Here is a 21,468-nt window from a genome sequence, read left to right as displayed (position 1 = left end):
CTAGTCATCTTGTACTCAGAACAAAACACTTTTGATTTTTTTGATCATCTGAGGACTACAGATTAAATGTTAGGGCCTGAAGTTTTAGAACGTAGTCTTGTTATGGAAGCATATTAAGTACATTTCTTATTGTACCCTTTACCAGTGATGTTTTCATATGCCTTATTAACAAATAAGTGGGACAGCATTTTAACCTGTTTTGTATCTGCAGTCAGATTAAAAGTGTGTGTATACACAGTTACATTTAAATTTCAGAGCTGGACCACTAACTAAATATTCCCATTTCCTTTTCTCTGAGATTATATGGAACAGGGCCACTCCGATGAGACCCTTGCTAAGTGGTGGTAGGAGGGAATGACCTCATTTTAATAAGAAACCCTGAGCCAGCAATAGCTTCCCCCTTATATGGCAGGACGGGGGTGTGTGTGTGCACGCAGGGGAGATAGCGTGCTCTTTTTTCAAACTAAAAGCCCTCTCTGTTCATACTACTGCGCCAAATATGGGCGGGGGGGCATGGATTCTAGTTTTGTAAAAGACTAAGTTTGGGGGGTGGTGGTGATTGTTTAAGCTGACTTCATCACTGTAGTAAACAGTAGGCAGTAATTGTGCTGCCTAAGCTATAAATAGGGCTCTACCAAATTCACTGCCGTGAAAAACACATCAGATGGTGAAATCTGGTCTCTTGTATGCTCGTACTATGCAAATTTCACGGGAGAAACCAGCATTTCTCAAATTGAGGGTCCTGACCCAAAAGACAGTTGCTGGAGGTCATAAAAGGTTATTTTAGGGGGTTGTGGTTTTGCCGCCCTTACTTCTGCACTGCCTTCAGAGTTGGGGTGGCTGGAGAGTGATGACTGTCTGGGCAATACCATACCACCCATACTTCTGCGCTGCTGCCTTGGATCTGGCCAGCTGGAGAGTGGCAGCTGCTTACTGAGGGCCCAGCTCTGCAGGCAGCAGGACAGAAGTAAGGGTGGCAATACCGTACCATGCCATCCATACTTCTGTTCGGCTCCTGGTGGCGGATCTGCCTTCAGAGCTGGTCTCCCAGCCAGCAGCTGCCATTCTTCAGCTACCCTGCTCCAAAGACAGGGCTGTTACCAGCAGCAGTACAGAAGTAAGGGTAGCAGTACCACGACATCCCCTCGCACCCACAATAACCTTGTGGACCCCAACTTTTTGGGACAGGACCCCTACAATTACACAGCCATGAAACTTCAAATTTAAATAGCTGAAATCATGCAAGCAGTAGAGAGAGCAGGTGGCTGCCAAACGATGTTAAAAGGGAGCATTACACAACTTTAAACAAGCATGTTCCCTAATTGATCAGCAACAGAACAACATTAACCAGGATGACTTTAAGTGAGGAGTTATACTTAAATTTGTCCTTTAATGTAGTGTTTCTCAAACTGGGGTGTGTGGACCCCCAGGGGGCCCATGAGGGTACTTCAGGGGGTCTGTGAACTCCACTAATTAACTCCTCCCTGGCATGCAGGCAGTGCTAGGAGGGAGGGGGCAGAAAGGGGTGGGGGTGAGACCTTGGGGGAATGGGTGAAGTAGGGGCTGAATGGGGAGTTTTTGGGGGGGGGGGCCACGACAATTTTTAAATCAGGTCCTCAGCTTGCTAAAGTTTGAGAACTGCTCTTAAAGCATGCAGCCATCTGCTGGGGGAGGAAGAGAAGCAATGCATGTCTGTTTTGTTATGCAAGTTACTTTAGCTGAGATGACCTGTAATATCAGTTACTTAACTGACAGTGACTCTGTTAAATGGAAGAGGAGACTCATCCTTCTGCAGGGTTTTCATAAACAGATAGTTAAGGGCTAATGTCTCTTTTACCTGTAAAGGGTTAAGAAGCTCAGTGAACCTGGCTGACACCTGACCAGAGGACCAGTTGGGGGACAAGATACTTTCAAATCTTGGTGGACAGAAGTCTTTGTTTGTGCTGTTTGTTTTGTTCGCTCTTGGGGCTAAGAGGGACCAGACATGCACCTGGGTTTTCTCCAATCTTTCTGAATCAGTCTCGTGTTTCAAAATAGTAAGTACTGGCTAGAAAAGGCGGATTAGTCTTATGTATGTCTTAACTTGTAAATGTGTATTTTGCTGGAAGGGTTTTTACCTCTGTTTGCTGTAACTTTGAATCTCAGGCTAGGGAGAGGGGAAGTCCCTCTAGTCTATATGAATCTGAATACCCTGTAAGCATTTTACATCCTGCTTTTACAGAGATAATTTTTACTTTTTTATTAAAAGCTTTCTTTTTTAAGAACCTGACTGATTTTGTTTTATTTTTTTCCCTTGTTTAAGACCCAAGGGGATTGGGTCTGAACTCACCAGGGATTGGTGGGGGGGAAGGTTAATTCCTCTTTGATCCAAACTCCTTGGATCTTAAAACAATGTAGCCTCTCAGGATAACCCAGGGAGGGGAAAGTCTGGGAGAGGGAATGGTTTATTTCTCCTTGTTTTAAGACCCAAGGGGTCTTGGGTTCCCCAGGGAAGGTTTTGGGGGAACAGTGTGCCAAACACTATATTTTGGCTACTGGCAGCGTTATCAGATTAAGTTTAATTCCTAGCTTAGGAGTTCATGCAGGTCCCCACTTTTTGGATGCTAAAGTTCAAAGTGGAGGGGAAGAACCTTGACAAGGGTAGTCTCCTGAATCTGGTGGTTACAAACCAATAAAACCCACAAGCCTGGATGAGCTAGGAGGCTCAGGTACATACATCGAAAATGCAGATATCTAGTGTAACAACAATACTTTCCAGTACAAAGTTTCCTACAAAAAGACTTTACCTGCCTACCTCAAAATTCTCATGTGAGGTATAGGAAGAAATGGAGGCCTGGACACAGTTGCTATCCCCACTTATAGTGGGGGAGAGGACTTGAATGAAGAGTCTAATCTTTTATAGTATGTAATCTTTCAGCTCCTGTACTTCCTACCACATCCTTCTTTAGACACCCCCCGCTCCCCTATTTAAATTTACAATACTTACTTTGCATGCAGAGAGTCTTTTTTCTGAGAATTTACAAGTAAATCCTATTAAAATTAGAAACTGCATCCCTTTTATTAATTTAGCATGTCAGCCTTTGCACCAAATTTTAGTAGCAGAATAATCTCAAACTTTCCTTATAAAGAACATTAATTGAAATCTTGTTTTTTGCTATGTTTTGAATAAATTAGGTAGCAGCTAACCTGTTTTATCCCTATCCCTATCCCTGACAGGCTCAAGTAAACAGCTTAGATTACTCTTGCGTGGGGTCATTGCTACTTCAAAAATAACTCAAGGGAGCACCATCCTTTTAAAGCTAATTTGTATGCAGCAGTTCTGTTGGTAATGTGTCCTATGAGATCTCTTGGTAGGTTACATGGCCCAGCTCTCACTACTCTTCAAAGGTTCCATGGTCAGAGTATGGGCATCAGTGCTTCACAGGCCCTGGGGCATTACTGTATTGCTTCCATTGTACACAGAGGGCATGTCTACACTGCAAAGTTGTCAATTCAAGTTGACATCCAACCACCACATCGATTAAGTCGGTCAGTTCAATCTCACTGGCAGTGCTTGCATGGATGCGCACAGAAGTGCAACTAGCTTCAAGGTGGTTTGAGATGGGCTTGCAGTGCCTCATGGGACCAAAACATTGTTGCAGGAGGGAATGGGAACATGGCTTCAACCTCCAATGATGTAGTTTCCTCCCTCCCTTGAGATCAGTGGCAAACAACCCATTTTTTTTTGCACCTTTTTTTTTTGACACCCTGGCTTAGCCATGCATATGCTATAGCCCAGGAAGCATGGACCCTGCTCAGCTATGCACTATTGTGAGCTGGGATGGGCATGGATGGTGTCTCTAGCCTGTTTGCCAGAAGCTGGGAATGAGTAACAGAGGATGGTTCACTTGATTACCTGTTCTGTTCATTCTTTCTGGGGTACTTGGCATTGTCCTCTAATAGTGGCCAGGATACTGGGCTAGATGGACCTTTGGTCTGACACAATATGGCTGTTCTTATTACAAACACTTTGTCTTATCCTGCAGTATTTCCAGACCTGATACAGGAGCCACCATGCAGATCATTATGTCACAGCAGGACTGCTTGAGTAAGCCATGGAGTGAAACAATTCCCAGTTGCTGCTGGCAGGTGTACAGCAGCTAAATATGGTGGAGCCCTGTTTCTGGTCCTGGGAAACCAGCACTGAGTAGTGGGATTGCATCATTATGTAACTATGTGATGACGATCAGTGACTGCAGAACTTCTGAATGTGAAAGGCCAATTTCCAGGAACTTTGTGCAGAGCTTTCCCAGGCCTGAAGCACAGCACCACTAAAATGAGTCCTGCTCTGATAGTGGAGAAGCAAGTGGCAATAGCTCTGTGGAAGCTTGCAATGCCAGACTGCTACCGGTCTGTGGGGAATCGATTTGGAGTTTGTAAATGCACTGTAGGAGCTGTTGTGATCAGAGTGTGGAGGGCCATTAATCAACTTCCCCAAAGAAGGGTAGTGACTCTGGGCAACATGCAGGACATAGTGGATGGTTTTGTCATGCTGTGGTTCCCTAACTTCCGCAGGGCGATAGATGGCATGCATATCCCTATCTTGGTACCAGACCATCTTGCCAAGGAGTACATAAATAGTGATGGATACTTTTCAATGGTGTTGCAAGAGCTGGTAGATCACAGGGCATCAATGTAGGATGGTCAAAGGTGCATGATGCGCACATCTTTAGGAACACAGGTCTATTCAGAAAGCAGAATCAGACTTTCTTTCCAGACTGTAAAATAACCATTGATGTTAAAATGCCAATAGTGATCCTGGGAGACCCAGCCAACCCCTGGCTCCCATGGCTCATGAAGCTGTGCACCAGCCACCTGCACAGCAGGAAGGAGCAGTTCAACAGTAGGCTGAGCAAGTGCAGAATGGTGGTGAAATGTGCCTTTGGACATTTAAAGGGTCACTGGTGCAGGTTGCTTAGTAGGTTAGACCTCAGTGAAAGCAATATCTCCATTGTTCTCGCTGCATGCGCTATAATATCTGAGACCAAGGAAAAAGTGTCTGCAGGGATGGGGCAAGAAAGCAGATAGGTTGGCAGTTAGTTTTGAGCAGCCAGATACCAGGGCAATATCCCAGCAAGGAGCTCTGCATTTCTGGGAGGCTTCAGTAATGAGCCACAGTAATGTGTGTCGCTTATCTGCATTGTGCCTTCCCATGCCATCCCCTCTGCCTCAGTTTCCCTGTACCTCCCCTTCCCCCAAGCCCTCGTGCTTGGAATAAATAGAGCATTTCATTCTCGCAGTGTTGACTTTTATGACACAAACATAAAGAACAGGAAAATAATTGAATTTAACCTTGGGCAAACAGTGTGAGAGAACTGGGAGGGGAGAAACAGTCAGTTTGTCTATGAAAGCATAGAAGTCTTGTCCATCAAAGGTTTTGGAATGGCTGCCTTTTGTTCTTGGTACCCAAGTCCTGGAAGATCTGGGGAAGGGGGATTGGGAACAGGGTGATGCTTGCAGGCCACTGTGTAGGGACTGCAGAGGGAGTCTAGCCTCAAGCTGTTTCTCTTGAAGTTCAACCAGATGCTTCAACGTCTCTGGTCCATCATGATCCATGGCATCTCATCCTGTGTGGCACGCTCAAGCTCCTAAGAGCAGGAGAGCATCCCCATGTCCAGTTTTTCTGAAAATGAAATCCTGCAGTCATCTGTCCTGGAGGCATTCATTATCTCATTGAAGATGTCGTGTGTTCTGTTTCTGCCTTCTAATCTGCTATAGCCTCTCTGCAGGTGCAGAGGATGTGCTGAAGGCCAAGCTTTCAACTGTAAGGCATACAAACCACAAGGCAGTCTTTGTCAGTGCATACTCTGGGTCTTGTGCAAGGTTGCTATTTAACACAAGTGCAAGCCAGAACATAATCGGGATGCCTAGCTGTTCAACTAACTGGTTTGTTGTTCCAGCCAGGGTGAGTATGACCTAGCAGCTTGGGCAACAGGCCCTGTGCTGCAACTTGTGGGGAAACCCGCGTCAGGAGCACAAGTGACAGGTGGACAATGCCCTTACCCCCAGCAACATGGATGTTGCTTTGAGACCAGGGACCAGTATTAAGCCTACCAAATTAGTCTTTGTCTGAGGCAGCTCGGGAGGAGAGTGGTGTTGCAGCCACGAAGGAACACAGGAAGGCCACCCCACCCCTTCCCTCAATGCTGCTGGTAGAAGTCACCCTGGGCATACAGATTCTGAGGGCCACGACAATCCCTGCCACCCAAACCACCAGCATGTTGGGAAAATGTAGCTGAGGTGCCTGAAAATCACCTTAATTCTGACCTGTAGTGTTCTTACGGGGAGAAAATGGAGAGGAGATTCTTTCAGTCAGTTTTCAGTAACGTTGCACACAAATTTTAATGTGCTCTTTATATGGTTATTGCATGGCATTGCTACAGTGCAGAGTTAAGGTTGTTTTGGGTGCCTAATTGTATTTTCATATCTTAACATGTTTTGAGTTTTTCAGGTTTAAACTTAGCTCTGAATTTCATGCGTTTGTAGTGCTTGGTTTTGGGATAACCTGGCTGTGAAATAAATTTCTAGGTTGATATGTGCTCACCATTTAATGTGTGTCTCAAATTTACTTTGTAGAATCACATGTTGGAGTCTTGGTGAAATTTTTCCTTTTATAAAGTGGTCTTCCCCATGAAATACCTAGAGAACTGCTACCTAAGAAAGAACATTGAGGTTTTGATGGAGTTAACATAAGACGGCCATACTGGGTCAGACCAATGGTCCATCTAGCCCGGTAGCCTGTCTTCTGACAATGGCCAATGCCAGGTGCTTCAGAGGGAATAAACGCTACAGGCAATCATCAGTCCATCCCGTTATCCACTTCTGGCAAACTGCCACCAGGAACACTTAGAGCATGGTATTGCATCCCTGACAATCCTGCCTCATAGCCATTGATGGACCAATTCTCCATTAACTTATCTAGTTCTTTTTTTAAATCCTTTTTATAGTTTTTGACCTTCACTGAGTTAAGAACAGAGCACTACCTCCTCTCTCTATTTTATTTTATAATAAAAGGAAGGAAGAGGCTGCTCTGAAAAATGTACCATCTTGGCCTTATTATATAGGCTGTGAAAGAGGCAGTTCTTTCAAATAGTGCTCTATATGCAGTAATAGTTTTCAGGTGCCCTCCTTCTGTGGCTCTTGAAGTCTGCTGATCTGTTATCTGAGCAAGGCTTTGATCCCAAGAGTGCTTCCCATGCTTGCAGACTCCAGCTAGGCTTTTCGAGTATTGAACAAAAATTCTTGAGTCCCTAGGCTTTCTCTAGCATAGAGATTTTTGGATAGCTGTCTTTTAGTTCTCCTTTTTTTGGAGAAGGGAACGTAGCATCTCCCACCGTCTACATGGGAAAGAGGAGTAGAGAAATACTGTTGAATAAATTCAGGGTCACAAAACTGCATCACGATGTCCTAATAGTGCTTTCTTCTTGCTGGGATTTTCATTGCATGATGCATGGAAACATTAAGACAAGAAGACAGAATGTCACAACAAGCAGCACAATGTCAGCCTTGGAATGATATTGTGGCTCTGTGATGCCTTTGGTTTGAAATGGATCTTCAGTTTTGAGGCGTCACTGACATACAGTATGTCAATGCTTAAAGATAAAATTCTTCAGCACCACAATTCAGTCTGTGCTAATTTGCCCAATAAGGAACTTTGCACTTTCAGTTCATTATTCAAAATGTGACCGGGGTGATGAATGGCTAGCTGGAAAGCCCATTCTTTCACTGTAAAGTATAACCCAAAGTGTTTCCTGTAAGACAGTAGCTTTCTTCCTGCCCATGCAGGGAGGGGGGAGTAGACAATACAAATGTCTTTTATATATTTCTAGTATCAGGGGGTAGCCATGTTAGTCTGGATATACCAAAGCAGCAAAGAATCCTGTGGCACCTTATAGACTAACAGATGTTTTGGAGCATGAGCTTTCGTGGGTGAATACCCACTACGTCAGATGCCATCTGACGAAGTGGGTATTCACCCACGAAAGCTCATGCTCCAAAACATCTGTTAGTCTATAAGGTGCCACAGGATTCTTTGCTGCTTTGGTATATCTAGGAGCCCTAGTCATAGATCAAGAACCAATTATGCCAGGTGCTGTACAAATGCAGAAGCAAGACAGCCCTTGGTGGAGTATGAAAGATGTGACCCCCAGAGAAGTGGATTGAAGAACCTTTCAAGGACTTTGCACACAGAATGAGTGATTAGTACAGCTAAAACAATCAAAACCGACAGGCCAGCCCCCTAGCAGAACTAATGTCACTAATGCCTAAGGAGAAGTCCCTGTTTATAGACTCAGACTTTAAGGTCAGAAGGGACCATTATAATCATCTAGTCTGGCTGCCAGCAAAAAGCAGGCTACCAATCCTACCCATCCACTTCTATAACAAACCCCTAACCTACGTCTGAGTTACTGAAGTCTTCAAATTGTGGTTTGAAGACCTCAAGCTGCAGAGAATCCTCCAGCAAGTGACCCATGCCCCACGCTGCAGAGGAAGGCGAAAATCCTCCATGGCCTCTGCCAATCTGCCCCAGAGGAAAATTCCTTCCCGACCCCAAATATGGTGATCAGCTAAACCCTGAGCATGTGGGCAAGACTCACCGGCCAGCACCCAGGAAAGAATTCTCTGCAGTAACTCAGATCCCATCACAGACCACTGGGCATACTTACCTGCTGATAATCAAAGATCAATTGCCAAAATTAGTCTATCCCATCATACCATCCCTTCCATAAACTTATCAAGCTTAGTATTGAAACCAGATATGTCTTTTGCCCCCACTGCTCCGCTTGGAAGGCTGTTCCAGAACTTCACTCTTCTAATGGTTAGAAACCTTTGTCTAATTCTGAGTCCAAACTTCCTAGTGTCCAGTTTATACCCATTTGTTCTTGTTTCCACATTGGTATTAAGTTTTTAAATAATTCCTCTCCCTCCCTAATATTAATCCCTCTGATGTATTTATAAAGAGCTAGCATATCCCCCCTCAACCTTCTTTTGGTTAGGCTAAGTAAGCCAAGCTCTTTGAGTCTCCTTTCATAGGACAGGTTTTCCATTCCTCGGATCATCCTAGTAGCCCGTCTCTGAACCTATTCCAGTTTGAATTCATCCTTCTTAAACATGAGACCAGAACTGCACACAGTATTCCAGAGGAGGTCTCACCAGTGCCCTATATAACGGTACTAACACCTCCTTATCTTTGCTGGAAATACCTCGCCTGATGCATCCTAAAACTGCATTAGCTTTTTTAATGGCCATATCACATTGGTGGCTCATAGTCATCCTGTGATCAACCAATACTCCAAGGTCCTTCTCCTTTTACTTCCAACTGATGTGTCCCCAATTTATAACTAAAATTCTTGTTGTTAATCCCTAAATGCATGACCTTGCACTTTTCACTATTAAATTTCATCCTATTACTATTACTCCAGTTCACAAGGTCATCCAGATCTTCCTGTATGATATCCCGGTCCTTCTCTGTGTTAGTAATACCTCCCAGCTTTGTCATCCACAAACTTTATTAGCATATTCCCGCTTTTTGTGACAAGGTCAGTAATAAGGTTAAATAAGATTGGTCCCAAAACTGATCCCTGAGGAACTCCACTAGTAACCTTCTTCCAGCCTGACATTTCACCCTTCAGTATGACCCGTTGTCTCCCCTTTAACCAGTTCCTTATCCACCTTTCAATTTTCATATTGATCCCCATCTTTTCCAATTTAACTAATAATTCCCCATGTGGAACTGTCAAATGCCTTACTGAAATCGAGGTAAATTAGATCTACTGCATTTCCTTTGTCTAAATAATCTGTTACCTTCTCAAAGAAGATCAAGTTGGTTTGGCACTATCTACCTTTAGTAAAACCATGTTGTAACTTGTCCCAATTACCATTGACCTCAATGTCTTTAACTATTTCAAAATTTTTTCCTTACATACTACAGATGTCAAACTAACAGGCCTATAGTTACTCGGATCACTTTTTTCGCTTTCTTAAAAATAGGAACTATGTTAGCAATTCTCCAGTCATACGGTACAACCTCTGAGTTTACTGATTCATTAAAAATTCTTGCAATTTCATGTGCCAATTCCTTTAATATTCTTGGGTGAAGATTATCTGGGCCCTCTGATTTTGTCCCATTAAGCTGTTCAAGTTTGGCTTCTACCTCAGATGTGGTAATATCCACCTCCATATCCTCATTCCCATTTGTCATCCTTCCATTATCCCTAAGCTCCTCTTTAGCCTTATTAAAGACCTGAGGCAAAGTATTTATTTAGATATTGGGCCATGCCTAGGTTATCCTTAACCTCCATTCCATCCTCAGTGTTTAGCAGTCCCACTTCTTCCTTCTTTGTTTTCTTATTTATATGGCTGTAGAACCTTTTTACTATTGGTTTTAATTCCCTTTGCAAGGTCCAACTCTACATGGCTTTTAGCCTTTCTCACTTTATCCCTACATGTTCTGACCTCACTAAGGTAGCTTTCCTTGCTAATCCCGCCCATCTTCCACTCCTTGTAGGCTTTCTGCTTTTTCTTAATCACCTCTCTGAGATGCTTGGTCTGCAACTCCTGCCTATGATTTTTTCCCCCTTTCTTGGGATGCAGGCTTCTGATACTTTAAGTTGAAGCTGCAGAAACTAATTCCAGGCCTCCTCAGTCTTTAGATCCACAAGTTCTTCAGTCCAATCCACTTCCCTAACTAATTTCCTTAATTCTTTTTAAAGTTAGCCCTCTTGAAGTCAAAAATCCTAGTCCCAGATCTGTTTTTGTTTATCCTTCCATCTAGTTTGAATTGAATTAGCTCATGATCACGCGAACCAAGGTTGTCCCCTACAACCATTTCTTCTGAGATCCTAAGTGCTCACCAAAACCAAATCTAAAATGGCATCCCTTCTTGTTGGTTCTTCAACTACTTGGTGAAGAAATCCATCAGCTATCACATCCAGAAAAATCTGAGCCCTATTATTGTTACTAGCACTTGTCCTCCAGTCTATATCTCTGGGAAGTTAGTTTCCCATGATCACACAATTCCCATTAGTGTTTACTTCATTAAAAACATTGAAGAGGTCTCTCTCCATATCCAAAACAGATCCCGGCGGGCTATAGCACACCTCAAGCTCTCTCTCAGGGGAGGCTCTAATAATAACTTTCTTTCCCAGTGTGATTTTTGCCCAGACAGACTCGCTCTTATCTATACCATCACTTCTTATTTCTTTACAGTTAACCTCATCGTTGATATACTATGCTGCTCCACCACCTTTGCCTTTATTTCTGTCTTTCCTAAACAGCACATAGCTTTCAATACCTGTACTCCAGTCATGACTACTATTCCACCATGTTTCTGTTATCCTTATAATATCCAGTTTCACTTCCTGCACCAGTAGCTCTAGTTCCTCCATTTTGTTACCTAGGCTCCTCGCATTAGTGTGCAGACATGCAAATTTTTGCCATTTGGCTTTACTGACATTCTTTACCCAGTTAGTCACAGACATTCTACCACCAGCATCACCTATTAGACTGGTATCTACACTACTCTTCCTCCTTATGTCAATTCTTCTGCTCACATCTGTATCCTCTCTTACTTTTTCTTCCCTCTCAAGGTTAAATTTCAGTGTGGCGATTTACCTGGACATCTCCCAACCATCTTCCCCCAAATTCCTAGTTTAAAGCTTTCTTAATCAGTTGGGCGAGCCTCTATCCTAGAAGTCTATTTCCCTCCTTACTCAGGTGAAGTCCATCCCAAGAGAACAGTCTTCTGTCCATAAATGCTTCCCAGTGGCCGTACATCCCAAAGCCCTCCTTATAGCACCACTGCCTGAGCCATCTGTTGATCGCCATAATCTTGTCACATCTTTTGTTGCCCTTCTCTAGGAACCGGCAGAATCCCACTGAAGATCACCTGAGCCTCTATTTCCTTAAGCATCTTCCCCAGTCTGGCATAGTCTCGCTGGAACGCATCAAGGGAGAATCTAGCAGTATCATTCCTTCCTACATGAAGGACAACCAACAGATTCTTCCCCGCTCCCATTAGGATCCTTTTCAGCCTCAGGTCCACATCCCGTATCTTAGCACCTGGCAGACAGCACACCCTTCTGTTCTCTGGATCAGCTCTAGTTACAGGCCTGTCTATTCTTCTCATTAAGGAATCCCCAATCACGTAGACCTGCCTTTTCCTGGTGACAATGTGATTCTCCAGTCTATCCCCTGCTCCCACTGGCTGCAAGTCCTCCCAATTCCTATTTGCCCTTGCAGTCCTCTGCAACCCTTCCCGTATCCTCCTGGGGCTCATATTTGGTGTTGTCTCCATTGACTCCTCCCCTCTTCCTGTAGGACTAGCAGCTCTTCTCTTTTTTTTTCTTTTTTCCTTGCCCACTCTCCTTCAGCAACCACCTGCTGTGCCCTTTCTTCATTTTCCAACTCTGCAAATCTGTTCCTGAGTTCTGTTTTTCCTTTGCTGGCCCATCTTTTCCTCCACCTGGTTCTCTTAGTCACATGCTTCCACCGTCCACCTTCCTCACCCAGTAGTCTCTCTCCTCAGAATTCTTAGGTCCTGCTTCCATCTGTAAGTCTGAGCTTATCCCTTCAGCCTCCTCATGTCTTTGCTCCATCATCTGCTCGAACCCCCTTCTAAACTCAACCAGAGTTTCCACCTGCATCTCCAGGCCTCAGATCTTTTCTTCTATCAGGCAGCACTTCATGCAGACAAAACTCTTTTCAGGTACTCCCTCCAGGATCATATACATGCCGCAGCTTCCACATCCAGTCACCCTAATTGTATCTTTCACTGCTGCCTCTGTATCAGTCATAGCCTTCCCACCTAAAACCTGCTAGTCAAAAAAACAGAGGGGGAAAAAAACCCCTTCTGTGCTAATGTAGCCATTTTGTTACTCTTTTCTGTCTGTCAAATCTTTTAAGAAATGTTTGTGCCACTAATGCGAGGCTTTTCAAAGTGTCTGTGTGTGGAGGAGAAGCATTGTTATTAAATCATCTGAAAAGCTTCATTTAAAATCAAGCAGGAGTGTGGATTTGTTCACTGCAGTGGCATTCCACCAACTTAACAGCTGAAGAGCCACTTCAAAAATCCAACACAGTGGAGAGCCACAAAACTTAACAAATCAGAAACGCATGCTGCAGAAACGCATGCTCCAAGAAATTAATCTTTTTACCTCTCCACAGTGCTATTCCTGCAGTGTAAAATGAGGAGGAGGAGGATCCTGAACTCCTTTTTTAAAGCACTTCGAGATTGGCAGATGAAAAGCACCTAGATAAGAGTTAGGTATTGCGGGTATTTATTACTTTTTTATCTACAACCTTATTATTTTAAATGCATTTCCTGATACTCAGTAAGCTAAAGTTCTCATAACACTAACCCACACTTATGTTGCATGTCAAAGTTAAATTGTTGCTAGTGGCTTGTTTAGTTTAAAAACTAGTAGTATTATGGTATAGAGTACTGAGGATGAGGTTAGTTGGGAAATTCTGAGATCCTGACTCCCTGCAGCTGATATGTTCACATTGTGGCCTCAGAACATCACATTAGAGGTCTGGTGGTGGGGAAGGAAGGAAGGAAGAGCGTAATCCAGCTCACCATGTGTGCATGCCAAGACTCTGTCCAAGCTGCCTCATCTACCTTTATGGGGAACATCCAAGTTCCTCCTTTCCTAGACTGCCTGTTCATCCTAGCTATCCTGCTTCACACTGCAGAATATCTCTGTTCCTGCTCCAGGTTGGCTAGCTCCCTTCCCTTTTAGACAGCATGCCTCTGCCTAATATACAAGCAGCAGCCTTGTTTGCAAGCTACAGGCATGATTTAATCAGTGCCAAGGACAATGAGTATTTTTAACTATGTAAGGAGCAAAAGGATATTGGTCCATTACTAAATGAGAGGATTAGCAATAATGCACACAAGGCAGATGTGTTTAATAAATACTTTTTTGTTCTATATTTGGGAGAAAAAGCTAGATGAGGTGTTTAATGAAACACTTTCCATCCATAGTAGCTTAGGAGGATGTTGTGCAGTAGCTACGAAAGCTAGACATTATTAAAGCTGCAAGTCTGGCTAACTTGCATTCCAAGAGTTTTAAAAGATGGAAGAGGAGCTTGCTGGGTCAGTAATGTTGGGATTTTTAGCAAGGCTTGGAACACTGGAAGAAAGCTAATGTTGTGCCACTATTTAAAAAGAGTAAATGGGACAACCTAGGTACTATAGGCCTGTGAGCTTCCGATCAGTCCTGGACAAAAGACTATCAATTGATATGGTACTCAGTTAAATATAGTATTAAGGGGGGAGTAATATATCATCATAGAACATCGGGATTGGAAGGGACCTCAGGAGCTCATCTAGTCCAACCCCCTGCTCAGAGCAGGACCAATTCCCAACTAAATCATCTCAGCTAGGGCTTTTGTCAAGCCTGACTTTAAAAACCTCTAAGGAAGGAGATTCTACCACCTCCCTAGGTAACCCATTCCAGTGCTTCACCACTCTGAGTGAAAGTTTTTCCTAATATCCAACCTACACCTCCCCCACTGCAACTTGAAACCATTACTCCTTGTTCTGTCATCAGGTACCACTGAGAACAGTCTAGTTCCATCCTCTTTGGAACCCCCTTTCAGGTAGTTAAAAGCAGCTATCAAATCCCCCCTTATTCTTCTCTTCTGCAGACTAAACAATCCCAGTTCCCTCAGCCTCTCCTCAAAGTCAGTGCTCCAGCCCCCAATCATGTTAGTTTGACAAGATCTAGTTTCCATAAATCCATGTTGGTTAACAATTATGTATCTTTGAGATTACAGGTCTGATGAAGGTAATATAGGAGGTTTACCTTTCAGGCATTTGACTTAGTACCACATGACATTTTGATTTTATTTAAAAAAAAAAAAAAAACTAGAATGGTCTTAGTGTACCATGTTGACTTGGTGTGTCAGCCAGTTTTTAAGCCATTTAATAGGTAACTGTAAACAGGGAACCATCATCAAGCAGGTGTTTTCCAGTGTGGTCTTGTACCATAAGACCAAGAATCCATTCCTATTTCATAAAAATGTTAATGACCTGGAAGAAAACAAACATAAAACCATCACTGCTAATGTCTGCAAATGATCCAGCAATCGGAGCGTGGTAAATAATTAAGGGTTCAGAGTAACAGCCGTGTTAGTCTGAATCCGCAAAAAGAACAGGAGTACTTGTGGCACCTTAGAGACTAACAAATTTATTTCAGCATAAGCTTTCGTGAGCTACAGCTCACTTCTTCAGATGCATAGAATGGAACATACACAGGAGATACTTATACATACAGAGAACATGAAAAGGTGGAAGTATGCATACCAACAGGAAGAGTCTAATCAATTGAGATGAGCTATCATCAGCAACCAACGTGATATATGCCATGTGCCAGCAATGCCATTCTGCCATGTACATTGGCCAGACTGGACAGTCTCTATGCAAAAGAATAAATGAACACATCTGACATCAGGAATCATAACATTCAAAAACCAGTGGGAGAACACTTCAACCTCTCTAACCACTCAGTGACAGACTTGAAGGTGGCAATTTTGCAACAAAAAAACTTCAAAAACAGACTCCAAAGAGCGACTGCTGAACTCAAATTAATATGCAAATTAGATACAATTAACTTAGGTTTAAACAGACTGGGAATAGTTGGGTCATTACACTAATTGAATCTATTTCCCTATGTTAAGTTCTCCTCACACCTTCTATGGGTCATCTCAATTATCACTTCAAAAGTTTTTTTGTTTTTTGTTTTTTGTTTTTTCCTTCTGCTGATGATAGCTCATAAAATTGACTACTGTTCCTGTTTGGTATGCATACTTCCACCTTTTCATGTTCTCTGTATGTATAAATATCTCCTGTCTGTGTGTTCCATGCTATGCATCCGAAAAAGTGAGCTGTAGCTCACGATAGCTTATGCTGAAATAAATTTTAGTCTCTGAGGTGCCACAAGTACTCATGTTCTTTTTGTAAATAATTAAGAGGACAGGTCAGTGGTCCAGTGTTGTGGATTGCTTGGTAAACTGGGTGCAAACAAACTATATAGTCTTTAATATGACCAAATCTAAAGTATCCATCTGGAACTAAAAATGCAGGCCATACTTACAGGATGGAAATCAGTGACTGAAAAGGACATAAGGTCATGGCAGATAATTGGCTTAATATGAACTCCCAGCATGGAGCTGTTCTTGGATGTATAATGAGAGGAATCTTCAGTCAAAGTAAATAGGCTATATTACCTCTGTATTTGGTGCTGGTGCCACCAATTCTGGAATACTGTGTCTGGTTCTGCTATCAACAATTAAAGAAGGATGTTGATAAACTGGAGAATCTTCAGAGAAGAGCCACACAAATGTTTATAGGGCAGGAAAACATGCCTCACAGTGATTTGAGCTCCTTGAGTCTGTCTATTTAGTTTGTCAAAGAACAAGTTGAGGGGTGGCTTGATCACAGTTGATAAATACCTACATAGGGAGTAGAAATTGGATAACAGGGCTCTACAGTGACAGAGATAACAAGACCCAATGGCTGGAACTAAAGCTAGACAAATTCAGATGGGGAAATAAGGTGTGAATTTTTAACTGGTGAGTATAATGAACCATTGGAACAATTTACCAAGGGCTGTGATTGGTAATCCATCACTGGAAACTTTTTTTTTAAAATCAAAAGACTAGATTATTTCCTCCTCCTCCTCCCCCCCTACCCTCTCTAGAGGATGCTTTTTTAGTTCAAATAATTCAAGGAAGTCCTATGTTACACAGGAGTCAGGCTTGATGATCGCAATCATTCTGTCTGGCCTTATCTAAGAATCCAGAATCTGGGATGCTCAATTCTGCCTTTCTCAGCTACAGAGAATATTGACTGATTGGGGAGGTGGGGAAGGGCAGGATAACTCCCCTTGCCCAGCAGAAGAAGTTCCTCTTCCCTCCACCCAAAGAATTAAACCTGTTGAGTAACAGGCCTAGTTGAGAGAAGTGGAGGAAGTTCTTAATATCATGATAGCTGCAGAGGAGTCATGGTTAAGTGCCTGTCTTCCCTCCCTAACACAACTCTAGAACCGTCGTGCTGCTCTTCCACTTGTATTCTAATGGCCCTGTTTTTCTGTTTTATATTTAATAGACTAGAGAGCTTAAAGGCTTTTTAGGAAAGTTGTTAGGCTAACTATAGCATCATATTAGATCTCAAGGACTATTTGGGTGATCCTATTTTTCCTATGGCTAGAACTTGTATCTTTTGGAGAGCCTCTTCCTTGCATACTAGTTTATATTCTCTAGGTATCTGTTACTAAAGGATTCTTTTTGAGTTTCCATATTTTTAACCTTCAGTATTGCTTTTAAAATATAGAGGAAGGAATTGGCACCTGAATAGTCCTAGTAATTGTAGCCACAGCTTTGATCTGCAGTACTATTCGTGCTTAGCAAATATATGGTAAACATGTTTTCATTAGCTGGGGTTTACTGCATTAGCAAAGTCACGTGTTTTGGCATCCCTTACCCTTAAATTTCAAACAGGACAATAGAGGAAGTTGTTGACTTCAACGATTGTATTTTGTTTCTCCCCTTGTGTTTGCAGATCATAACAATATTGTCCCTGAATGTTAGAAAGACCCAGCAATATATCCCAAAAGCACAACACCTCTCTGGCTAAGGAGTTCAGGCATGCAGTTTAGTGAACGTGTCACTTTATAAAATAAGTTACTTTGGGCACCATTGGATGAGGGGTTATTTAAAACATTTTATTAAACTTCTACAGAATTTCTGCATTGTTAAGCAATGAACTTTAAGTTAGACCATATACCAGTTCACTTGTGTACTTAAGTAGTCTGAAAATTTAAATTCTTAGAATTGTGGAAGGAAGTCCAGATTATCTCCATTTTTCCCCCCTCTTAAATGGAGAGAAGCAATAGATATTCTATGACTTCCTTTTACAAAGGAGCACTTGTCAGGCTATCAAATGTCCTTACTTATGATTATCTACAATGTTGGTTAATCTTTAAAATACTCAGTTCGAATAGTTTACTTAGCCTCTCACTTAATTTGGCTAATGAAAATATACTAGCAGTTTCACTCTTGCACACAATAATGCAGCAATGTTTGGACTGTAAACAGTCCATGTAAATATTTAATTCACCTGGGAAAATAATTTAGAAAATACCTTTTCATTAGGTTTTGTAAAACTGCTTTTTAAAGAATGCAGTCTAAATGTTTAGACTGTGATAAAGTCTAGCCTCTTTGGAAGCCAACTATACAAAGCATCAGTGGAGAGTGTCCTGCCTTACAAGGAAAGGACAGTTCCTCAGCAGACTGTAGCTGGATCTGAAAAGCAAGTTGGAATCTCCTCAACTCTGGAGGATGATTTTAGTATTCTCTGAGACTGTTCGTAGAACAACTCACTTTCTGCATCCATCATTATTTTTTGCTTCCAGAGAACAAATGTTTAAAATGTTCAATGTTAGAATTTTCTGGAGGAAAATAGTGGTAACTATTTGCTCCCCTGAATTCACCAATTTGGGATTGATGTGATGCGGTCTGATCTGCATCTGTGAAACTCTCATTAAAGAGAAGTGTAATTGGGCTACCTCTCTTAAAAAGCATAATACAGGCATGGCCAACCTGTGGCTCCGGAGCCACATGCAGCTGTTCAGAAGTTAATATGCGGCTTCTTGTGTAAGCACCGACTCCAGGGCTAGAGCTGCAGGCGCCAACTCTCCAATGTGCCAGGGCGTGCTCGCTGCTCAGCCCCTGGCTCTGCCACAGGCCCTGCCCCCTCCCCTGAGCCTGCTGTGCTCTCGCTGGTCCCCTGCCTCCTGCCCACCAGGGAACAGCTGGTCGAGACGTGTAGGGAGGGTGAGGTGCTGATTTGGGAAGGGGAGCTGATTTGGGGGGGGGGATGTGGAATGCTGCTGACGTATTACTGTGGCTCTTTGGCAATGTACATTGGTAAATTCTGGCTCCTTCTCAGGTTCAGGTTGGCCACCCCTGGCATAATTTGTGCTTCACAGCATGTGGGTTCATTGGAGATTGCCTGATTCATACTCGTGTGTAATTGTTTGAGCATTTTACGCTTTTCTAGCATCTAATACTAGCCATTGGAGAAAATCCACCAGATTGGATGGGCCTTGAGTCTGATCCAATATAACTCTTCCTCTTTCCTACCGTCTCCCTCAGCTTCCAGTTATTTTTCCTACTGCTTATAGACATTTGCAATCTCCATAATGATTCATTGGGCAGCATCAAAAGATGTGGTAAATGCTTGACCAGAAAGCTGTGAAAGATAGAAAAAACTTTTCACAAATAATGGTTCACTTTTTTTAGTCTAGTCAAAATCTTGACACTAAATTGTAAGATTACCACCCTTCTAGAGTTCTCATGTTTCTCAGGATATTTGTGAAAAAACTTGCACTAGAATGTTATAAAATAACGCTCACTTAATATTTCTGTTGAAATATTAACTAAATTTGTAGTTGTTACTGTCTCTATTTCACTAAAGGTCAAGGTAAAATACTAGTATGCATAGAAATTGGTGTTGGAGAAGAGCTGTTGTGTAAGCAGTCCATCCTCCCCAGTACATATCTTACCACTTTAGATTTGTTTGTATCTAAATTGTCTTGTGGCTTTTTACCCAACCTTTATACATGCTTGTTAAGATTATCTCTAGGCCGGCAGTACATAAATGTAGTAGAATTGTTCGCACTATTTTCTCCTGCCATATGGAACAAGCTGAGATACTGTGGTGCTGGGGATGATACAAAAACAGAGAGAGAAAGAAAGCTTGGTGAACTCATATGGCAGGGTGGAGGAATAGTTTAGTTTTTCCTGAGTCAAATGTTTTACAAAGCTAGCATAATGTACTGACTCTGTCCTCCTTTACATTTAAGATGCCATGTGGCTTGTTTATAACATTATAGTTTTCCACAGGGATCTTCACTGCCATCTATTTACTATGCCTCTCTGCTTGCACTGCTTGAGGAAGGGAAGCCAGCTGTTTTAATGCCTAAACTGCTTGAATACCAGGTAAAATGTAAACTAAACTCATCGCTTCTAAAAGTATAACTGAGATTTAATATGACTATTGGTATATTTTAAAGTAAAATGAAGAGACTGCTTTGTTAAACGGAACCTGCATGAAATGTAAGATTTTTGGAGCCCTAGACACTATTATGAAAATCCTTTTACTACAGTAGAATAGTACAAACACCTTGGGAATGGAAGTTGTTCATAACTCTGAACAAAACGTTATGGTTGTTTCAAAAGTTTACAGCTGAACATTGACTTACTACTGCTTTGAAACTTTACTGTGCAGAAGAAAAATGTTGCCTTTAGCCATCTTAATTTAAATGAAACAAGTGTAAACAGTTTCCTTATCTTGTGAAATCTTTTTTTAAACTTTCCCTTTTTTAGTAGTGTACGGTAAATGTAGTACTGTATTTGCTTTTTTGTATCTGCTGCCTAATTGCGTATGTCACTTCTAAATGAGGTGTGTGTAATTGACCAGTCGGTTAGTAACTCTGATGTTTTGTAACTGAGGCTTTACTGTATTAAAAATGGCCACAAATGCTCAGCCTTTCAAATAACTACTTCTGAAGTGATACCACTATAGTAACTGTTCTTAGCTATGAAGTTTTGATGTTTCTAGATAACTTGCTACTTTCCCCATTGTTTGCTGGCCCTAGAGTTGCCAGGCATCTGGTTTTTGACTGGAACAGCTGGTCAAAAAGGGACCCTGGTGACCTGCCCTGATTCCATGCAGTTCTCAGAAGTAGCCGGTATGTTCGGCTCCTAGGCGCAAGGGCTAGGGAGCCTCCATGTGGTGCCCCATCCCGAGCACTGGCTCCGCAGCACCCATTGTCCGGGAACCACAGCCAGTGAGAGCTGCGGGGCAGCACCTGCCACCCGGGGCAGCACTTGCCACCCTGGGCAGCACACAGAGCCCCTTGGACCCTGCACCTATGTGCTGGCCGCTTCTGGGAGCCTGCCTTAGCTCCACTGTGCTACTGACTGGGAGCCACCTGCGGTAAGTGCTGCCTGGCTGGAGCGCACACCTTGAACCCGCCCCACCCCCTCTCACACCTGCCCTTGATCAAGAACCCTCTCCTGCACCCCAAACTCCTCATTCCTGGCCCCAGCTCTGAGCCTCCTCCTGCACCCAGAGTCCACACCCCCAGCCTGAGCCCTCACTCCCTCCTGCACCCCAGCCTACTGCTCCAGCCCAAAAGTGACTGAGAGTGGGAACGAGTGAGGCGGGCTGGAGGGAGTGAGGAGTAGGATCTTGAGGCAGGGGGCATGGCAAGGGTGTTCAGTTTGGTTTCGAGTAGAAAGTTGGAAACCCTAGCTGGCCCCAAAGGCAAGAAATTAGCTTACTTAGTATTCCTGTTTTGATTTCCACATGCCATGGGGCGGGGAGAAGAGCAGAGCATGATGCAGAGGAATTAATCTCTC

The 21,468-nt window shown here is 42.9% G+C and overlaps 1 protein-coding gene across 6 annotated transcripts in view; it reads left to right on the top strand.

The window, feature by feature from the left end:
• SLC45A4 (solute carrier family 45 member 4) overlaps nt 1-21,468 on the top strand; it is a 136,303-nt gene that overhangs the window by 64,505 nt on the left and 50,330 nt on the right. The window contains exons 2-3 of one of the 6 annotated variants that reach the window (XM_030546422.1): nt 13,204-13,303; nt 19,948-20,043. The exons of 2 other annotated variants lie outside the window; for them this stretch is intronic. The gene's annotated coding sequence lies outside the window, so the exon portion shown is untranslated. Of the gene's footprint in view, nt 1-2,015; nt 2,037-13,203; nt 13,304-19,947; nt 20,044-21,468 lie in introns of those variants that run through there. 3 more of the 6 variants (XM_030546423.1, XM_030546420.1, XM_030546426.1) reach the window with 3 other exon arrangements.

The sequence above is a fragment of the Gopherus evgoodei genome, unplaced genomic scaffold, assembly GCF_007399415.2.
Source record: "Gopherus evgoodei ecotype Sinaloan lineage unplaced genomic scaffold, rGopEvg1_v1.p scaffold_44_arrow_ctg1, whole genome shotgun sequence".
In the NCBI taxonomy this organism is placed as follows: Eukaryota; Metazoa; Chordata; order Testudines; family Testudinidae; genus Gopherus; species Gopherus evgoodei.
This window is presented reverse-complemented; position numbering and strand designations above follow the sequence as displayed.